We start from the raw sequence: 8401 nt of genomic DNA, 5'->3' as shown, positions 1-8401 counted from the left end.
GCGGGGCAATCTCGGCACATCAACACCGCTTAGCATTTCTTTACGTTTCTCAAAAAGCACACGAGGAGCCGGCCCGCGCCACAGGAGATGACAAGAAGTTGGCAAAGGAGGACACAAAAAGCACTTCCTGTGAGTCCTGAGGGGATAAGATCAGTGCACAGCTTATATAAGCAAACATAAAACCTCTCTCTCTCTCTCTCTCTCCCCCCTCCTCTCTCGGCTCGTCTCTAAAACGCCTGGAGGCAGCCAGGAGGAAGGCCATTGATTATTTATTTCACAAGATGGACCCCCTGAACGTTCAATTCATTCAATTGCAGGTTCTCGGTGAGAAGAAAAATCTAAAAGTCCTCTCTTTTTCCTGCCTCCACTTGAGAAAGAAAAAAAAAAAGGGTTTTCTTTTGTTGTTGACATTCGATATAACACGCTGGCCCCGTGATGGAGGGGACTTCCACTCTATATTTTCATGTTTCGCTCCTCCCGACCCATTCGTCTCCTCCAAATCTCTGGCAGTCGTTTAGGTTCGGGCCAATAGGAAAGCAGGAAAGACTAATTGTTCCCTGGAGACTCCAGACAAGACGATAGGTCACAGCAGCAACGGCAGCGGGCTCTTCAGGATCCTCCCTGCCTCTCTGAGGTGAAGGGGAGAAGAATGGGAAGTAATTTGAGGCACTTCATCTCTCCGCAGATGGCTGCCTTTGTCATTGCAAGCGCAAGTGTTTCACAATTGTTGTTGGGTTTTTGTTTTTTTTAAACCCCTGACGAAATACCAGTGCTGAGTACACGTTTTCAGTGGCTTATTACTCTCTCTTTAATTGTGTAAAAATAAAAATTACAGTACAGGTAAAGTCACAGTCCATCCCATACTCTTAACATTTACAATACTGTGCAAAGGTTTTAGACATTTGTGAGAATTAAGATGGTAAAAGCTCCTTATCTGGGCAGCAAGTGTTTATTTACTTAGTAAAACATTGATATAAGTTCTTGAATTATTTATTGTCATCATCCAACACCTGGTTTGGTAAATTAGTGCTTAATGGCGTTAAATCAGGTGAGCTAGCGGTGGACCTGAACACATCCATGTGCTGGCTGAGGGTGTCCAAGCCTTCTTCTTTAAACTACAGCTTACAAGATCTCAACTACTTTCTTCAACACGAGAAATTCTTGTTCCTTTTTACTGTATTTACTGTCTCTTATTGCTGAGAGCATTGGGTTTAAACTGGAAACATGATTAAAAAAAAATGGTTTGCATTGGGTCGTGCCGAAGGCCATAGTGTGAACAAAGTAGCTGAATTTGCAGGTGTGTTGAGAAGTATGGTCATACGGGTCTACCAGCAGTGGCAGAAATCCCAGTCTCCAGGAAATCCTTGTCAGAATTGTGAACAAAAGACGAAATTGAGACCGCCAGCGTTTCACGGCTTGTGACTGAAAATCGTTGTGCTTCTAGAAGTCAGCGCAGTCAGGTCTGAAGGAACACTCCACAGGTAACTGCATACCATGAACATATGGACAAGAGTGGCACGCAAGAGGGCTTTGCTCACTTCTGCTCAAAAATGATGAAAATGACGAGTATTTGTAGCCCAATCATCATCGTGCAAAGCCATCTGCAGGAGCCTGAAGTTACCACCACCTTGAGCATACAACGTGACAATGTGACTTTTTGTCTAAACAGCTTAAAATTATTTTTAAAACACAATTTGTTGATCATTGTTCTTTCATTTAGCTCAACGTATCAGTTAAAACAAACAAACAAAAAAGCTAAAAGTGGTTCACAAGGAACTATTAGTAGAACCTTTAGTCGAGACTAAAGTCGCTTAAATACGTATAAAAAAAATGTGTCCTAACTTTCATGACAGTATATAACCAATGTAATACATCTAACAATGTTTATTATACTGTATAAAATCTATACAGAATTGCGGCTTAGTTACTCAAATAAACAAAGGCACGTGAAGAAAATAAACATTCCAAACCAAATTTCAAAAATATATTAAGAGAATTTAATTTGAGTAGTTTTCAGTGAATTCCATGACTGAGGTAAAAACACATTGACCCCGAACAACAAGCAATCCAACTGTTTCTTTACAACAAACAGTAACACACATTCCAACAGATCAGCCAATGAAAGAAAAAAAAAAAGCCTAAATAATTTATAATAATTAATTTAAGATTAATCTCAACTCAAGAAGAGGCCTGACGCCTGTAAAGGAATGGTTAGATGTATGTGAATGTGTTTGTGGAGCTTTGGGTTAGTGCAGCTGTTTGAATCAGGGTTGTAAAAGAGCCTACAATCTAGTACTGCACTTGCGCTGCGCTGTGGATGGACACAGTACTGGACAAGATCAGCTGAAGCCATGGGTGCAGTTCTGGGGGTAATCACCGTTACTGACCTGCAAAAGGCAAAAAGAGAATGTGCAAACATTCCTCAAAGAAAAAAAACATTTAAACACCACAAACTCCACCCCAACAAACTCCACCCCAAGATTCAACCCATTGATTAAGAGTACAAATTTGGACCGTCTGGGGACCCCTGATCAAGATCAAGAAACCTGTGTATTAATAAAGGTGTTACATGTAATGACTTCAAATCTTGTCTTCAATGCGACCGACTGGTATGACGTGTTTCGAAAAAAACATATGAAGATAAATAAAAAAAACATGGAAGAAACAAACAAACAAACAAATACCGCAATAACATTCTGCTGCCTGTAACGTCTGCACCATCTAGGGTGAAACGGTTAATACCAGTAAGAAGCTACTGACTTACAGGTGTTGCAGTAGGATTGGGCAGTATTACTGTAATAACGGTAGCGCTGTGAAAGCTCACTGATTGGTGATGTCACGCTCTGAAAAACAAGTGGGACAAAACCAACAAAGCCCACCGTAGTTGTGAGTTTAGCGTAGAATGTAATGTTTGATTAAACGGGAGAGCAAGCAAACCTGGAAGAATCAGTCTGCTAACACACTCGCTCGCCCTTGTGCTCTCAGATATGAGGCCTTATCCTCTAAACGTGTGATTTGAGCCACAGTTACCTGGAACACGATCTGTGCTGTGGATGTTTCGCTTGCTAGCAAATGTATTTAAGCCTAGGTGGTAAGCTACGAGTCTAAACACGGCAGAACCTGTCTATCACTTTCACTTTTCTGTTACTCCCAACACAAGTCGCTCGACTCCGCTCTCTCAGACACGAGCTTTTCATCAATACTTGTCAGTTACGTAAGTCAACAGCAGCAGACTAGCTTAGCAAGTAGGCTACAGGACCATCACTACGGGAAAAAACAACTTTAATTTCAGCCTTCTGTCCTTTCAACACCAGTCGCTCGAACTGAGTCACTCGTCTAAACATTTAAGTTGTCTACCAGAATTGCAGAATATTATATATATTATATTACATTCCTGAAGTTAATGCTACCTAGCCTCTCTCTTCTGATTCAGTGCAGTTCAACATCTGAAGTCTTGGGCTAAAGTCAGTAGAGTTATATGAGCAGGGATGCTAAGGCAGATGAATTAATTAAACTATGCTAAGCTGACTGTTGTATCACGTTGCCAATGCCACTAGCAGCAACCCAATCCCAAAACATGATATATCCAACCCTGTGCTTCCCAGTTGACAAAGGCTACATTCACATTGCCTGGCTGAAGTGACTCAGATATGTTTTTTTTGCCACACCCGTCACTCCTGACGTTTTAAAATTCTTTTGACTTTGACTTCCATATGTGGTCCTAGATTGGATGTGTGTCCAAATCGTAGGCATACCACATGAGTGTGAACAGTCAGATCGGATTTCATGCATCTTTTTGTCTTAATTCGGTCGTCATCAACCAGCACCAGCAGAGTAGCCAAACAATAATGGAGGAACTGCGACAAGCCAGTGGAAGGACAGACAAGTAGGCAATTTGCTAAATTTTTTAGGGAATTATCCATCCAAGCAAACTTGTTGGTGACAGAGGCAGCGTACGCTAACGTATCAATGTACGCATGCGTGCTATGGCATGGCCATTGCAGAAGGGGTGTGGCCACTGCGACCTGGTAGTCAGTGAGCTCAATGCTAACCCCGAAGGGACCTTAATTAACACCACCCGTCATAAATACCAAAACTAAACTTAAACTAACAATTATAAGAGGGCCCAACAGGGGCTCTGCTGATGAGCAGGTAACGCTAACCAGTGTCTTGTTGAGAGTCCGCCCCATATAACACTGTAGCCTAAGACTTTAGATTTTGACTAAATATGTCCTCAGCACTAATTCTAAGCACTTGTCCATAACTCATGTGACTTCTAGCTTATTAATTCTAAATGTTCTGTGGCGTACCTCAAATGTTGAGTTTAGGTTTTCCTTCTTTGTGCAAGTGATGCTGCAAAGAGGAATGGTGCAGCATGTGTGACCTAGTTCTAGAGTTCTAGATAGGACCTTACCTTGACATGTAAAGTTACACTGAGCAGCCATATTTGATGTTTAACGAGTGCTAGTGCAAGCTTTATGTGTAAAAGAACGTAAATGTAAAATATTTTCCTGCCAGTTAACCCTGCCCAATCACTAGCAAAGCTTCCGACACTAGGAGGACTTAACACGTCTCTTCTGTTACATGCAAAGCCAGCCACCGCCTCTTTTTGAACTGCCGCAGATGCAGCATTGCCAGGCACTTGAGGAGGAAAGCGTCGGGTGCCCAGCTCGACTCTACCAGCTAATAGATGCCTGTGCCAGCCAGAGCGATGAGGGGAGAGAGCACAGCTTTTTTTTTTATTTGTTTATTTATATATTTTGCATGAAAGCGTCTATTAGTAGACGGTTGGAACAGTCAGAGACTGTAAGACTCGATCTATAAATACAACATAAAGCTTGGAAATTTGAATCAGCTGTCAGTTCCTAATTATAGCTGGTGATATGCCTCAGGCCTGATTTGCAAAAAAAATCTAAGCTAAATGTTTTCTGAACAATTAATGATTTTGGTTTTTGAATTTTGAAGTTACCTCTTTACTGCCACATAAAGCATGCTGGTCTGCGCTGGGTATTTTTGTTGAGGTCAGTCTCATGATGTACAGTTAATGTGCAGCATATAGAAACAGCTGCCCCACAGAGAAACAGTTTATGCTCAGATTTGCTTATTTTTGGCATGATGCAGACTCCGGGATAACGACACAACTACGCCAATGGCGTTCCTCCATTAAAATCCTATTTAGTCTGGGGTATAAGCTTAATATAGGTCTGGGAAAGCAGCCAGTAATGTCTGTCTTTGTCTCTGAAAAAAGACACCAGTCAATGCGTCTTTAAAAAAGGAAAGCAGACTGCGGTATAAACACTAACCAGTCTCATCTCCTCTGCAGGTCAGCCACCGTCTCCATGCTCCTGGTCCTTGCATGCCACAGGTGAAGTCTGCACAACATAAGGAGGTAATTTAATGGAAAGAGTAGATCACAGAGCACACAAACATTATAGGTATACGACACAGATTACGTGTTTTCACTGCACACTATTGCTTTTTATACTGTATGGACAAAAGTATTAGGACACCTGCTCATTCATTGTTTCTTTCAAAATCAAAGGTATTAAAAAAATAGTTTATATCCCATTTTGTTCAGTGCAGCTGTCTCTACTGTACAGGTTATAGCTTTCTACTAGATTTTGGAGCATTGCTGCGAGAATTTGATTGATTTCATCAACAAGAGTGTTATGCTGCATTCTAGGGCTCATCAGAAGGTTGTATATATCAGAGGGTTAACTAGTAAATACAAATTCACTACATTCAGCTGCCCGTTGGAAGATCTACCCACTAACCGCTTCTTAATCGCCCAGTTTAGATACCTAAGGCTTTTCTCGATACTGTGGGATCTTTAAAGCACACATAGCTGGTTCTTAAATGGCTCTCTGCTAATATACATAGTACAAAAGATGTTGTCCTGTCTGTGAGCTGTGTAGGCTATGTGTCATTTGTGCCTCTAAAAGTCCAGTTAGAGCTTCTTTTTAACCATTTATAGATCACATGCGTTTAAGGTACCCTTTAAACGCATGCGTTTTCCTCGTGCTTCTGAGCTCCCCCACAGCAGGGTCATCAATTACTACATATAGTTTACTACATAAAAATACACACACATACATTCACATGTATATATGTATGTATGTATATGTAAGCTAAATTATTTTATTTTTAGTTTAGTTTGAGTCATTTTGTTGAAACCACACTCATTTTTCTTTAATATTAAAAATAATAATAATAATATTAAAAATAGTACATTTTAAATAATGTACTAGTTTTAGTTAATAAAAAAAACATCATTTTTCATAGAATATAAAAAAATAAAGTCAAATAATTTTACTTTGGACTGCAAAACTAGTGTTTCTCAGTTTTATTTATTTTGTTAGATATTATTTTGTTTCACTTTATTTCTTTTACTTGAATAATTTCCATTGTTTATGGTGGAGATTTTATGTTTGACTGCAAAGCTGTTAACAGTAAAGTATTTTTGTTACAGAATAGTACCCGTTAGTGCATACTTTGTGTTTAAGAAAAGATGAATAAAGAAATGATTTTTTCATTATTTGGCAAAAATATTTTAATTCCAAATGAATAAAATGTGTGCAGCCCTACTGTACAGCCCTCTAGTCCACACCTGACAACAGGTTTATGTGAATCTGTCTTGTTTGATTTTGCTGCTGTAAAAACTGACTTTCCCCGTGGGATAAATAAAGTGATCTATCTATCTATCTATCTGCTCCAGAGAGTCTTATTGTATTGGCAGTACTTCTCTAAAGGCATTAGAAAATCTGTGTATTTGCACATGTGCACCTCTATGCTAGAAATACATTCATTAGACGGGGTGGCCACAGGTCTGTGGACAACTGGGTGTTTTCTCTCATAGGGCCTGATCTGATACTGCAACTCAAAGACCCAACAGACACGACCTGCAACATTTCCATCATTAGGTCACTACGCAGGCTTTTAATGAGGGTGACTCTTGTAAAACGTCACGACCAGGTCCAGGGGTTCGCGGACGCAGGGAATTGTAGTATACTGAGATGTCGTCTCGCTGCTTACACGCAATCACTCAGGTTTGTGGACGGTGGAGCAGACGGACGCTTCAGGGTGCTCCCATGTCTGTGTTACCTTCTGGCTCTCTCCCTCCTACCACTGCTACCTGTTTGATGACCATGTTAAAACCTGAATGGACTCGTAACTATCTGCCACTATTAATGTCACCACTATTAACTATCTGTTGTATCTGGTTTGGTAATTTTTATCAATAATTTATAAATAGTTCTCATCAGAGGAGGATGGGTTGGGTCCCCCTTGTGAGTCTTGGTTCCTCCCAAGGTTTCTTCCTCCAGCTCTGGGGGAGTTTTTCCTTGCCACTGTCGCTGTTGGCGGCTCACTGGGGGTCTTTGACCCTTCATGTCTTACGTTATGTCTTTCCTTGTCTGTCTTTTATTAACTACTAATTATATAAAGCTGCTTTGTGACAACAGCAGTTGTGAAAAGTGCTATACAAATAAATCCAGGCACATCCAAAACACTCTGCTGTTCCTCAAGCTAGTGAGCCCAAACGTAGCTAATACACTGACAGTGTTGACCCTTCCACTAAACAACAAACCTAGATAATTCCCTAAATCTGACATCAACGAAGCTGAGGCTGAGACTGAGGCTCCTTTTCCATTCCACCTTAAAACACAGGAGTCAGTGTGTAGCAGTGCTGCGCCGCTTAAGGTGGACCGGAAACCTTCAACGGGTTTCCCCAATTATCTGTAAACGACGCGGCCCCGGGGTCACACAACTTACCGGTTAGGGAACGATAAAGTACATGACGAAGAAAAACGCGATGTCAAACAGCACAAACACCCAGAAATCGAACCAGTATGAGTGTTTGGGCAGAGAAACCGCACCCTGCTTCTCTACACCCGCCATCTCAGCGCGCTCCCGTTTCCGCTTCCGGCACAGAATAAAAGTCACGTCACTCCCTGTCACAAAACCGGGAGATTTTTATATATATTGACTTTATAATATTCCTTTATTTTTTAAGAATAAATATATATTTTTAAATGTTTGTCATATTTCACCGTGCCGTGTAAGTTTTAAATGTTTTACATGTTTAAAACATTCTCAAAATGTTGCTGTTGGCCTGCTTTAATCTGTGTGTGTCTTTATCAAACCTGTCCTGAATAATGTTTTCAGAGCCCTCTAGATATATATTTTTTTAAAGCGACAAATCTGAGGTGAACACACATGTACTTCATTTACTGTCCTCAGCAGCGGGTGCTGCCATGCCCGAGCCCTGGCCCACAACACTCACAGTGCTCAGTCTGACAGTCAGAGCAGACCCACACCGCTCCACGTCCACACTGCAAATGAACTGTGCGTGCCCAAATCCTATTAAAGTCATGACGTTACTTTGAGAAGTGACGGCCGATTT

General features: G+C 40.9%; 1 long non-coding RNA gene across 1 annotated transcript; it reads right to left on the bottom strand.

Moving 5' to 3' along the window:
- Nucleotides 1–1974: 1974 nt before the first annotated feature.
- LOC140546713 (uncharacterized) lies at nt 1975–7910 on the bottom strand. Its single transcript, XR_011978364.1, has 3 exons — nt 7771–7910; nt 5304–5372; nt 1975–2387 (listed from the first exon to the last, which is right to left on the bottom strand). It is a non-coding gene; the product is annotated as an uncharacterized lncRNA (long non-coding RNA).
- Between the last annotated feature and the right edge of the window lie 491 nt (nt 7911–8401).

Source organism: Salminus brasiliensis, chromosome 24 (genome assembly GCF_030463535.1).
Source record: "Salminus brasiliensis chromosome 24, fSalBra1.hap2, whole genome shotgun sequence".
Taxonomy (NCBI): Eukaryota; Metazoa; Chordata; class Actinopteri; order Characiformes; family Bryconidae; genus Salminus; species Salminus brasiliensis.
The sequence above is the reverse complement of the archived record's forward strand: the minus strand, read 5'-3'. Positions and strand labels throughout refer to the sequence as shown.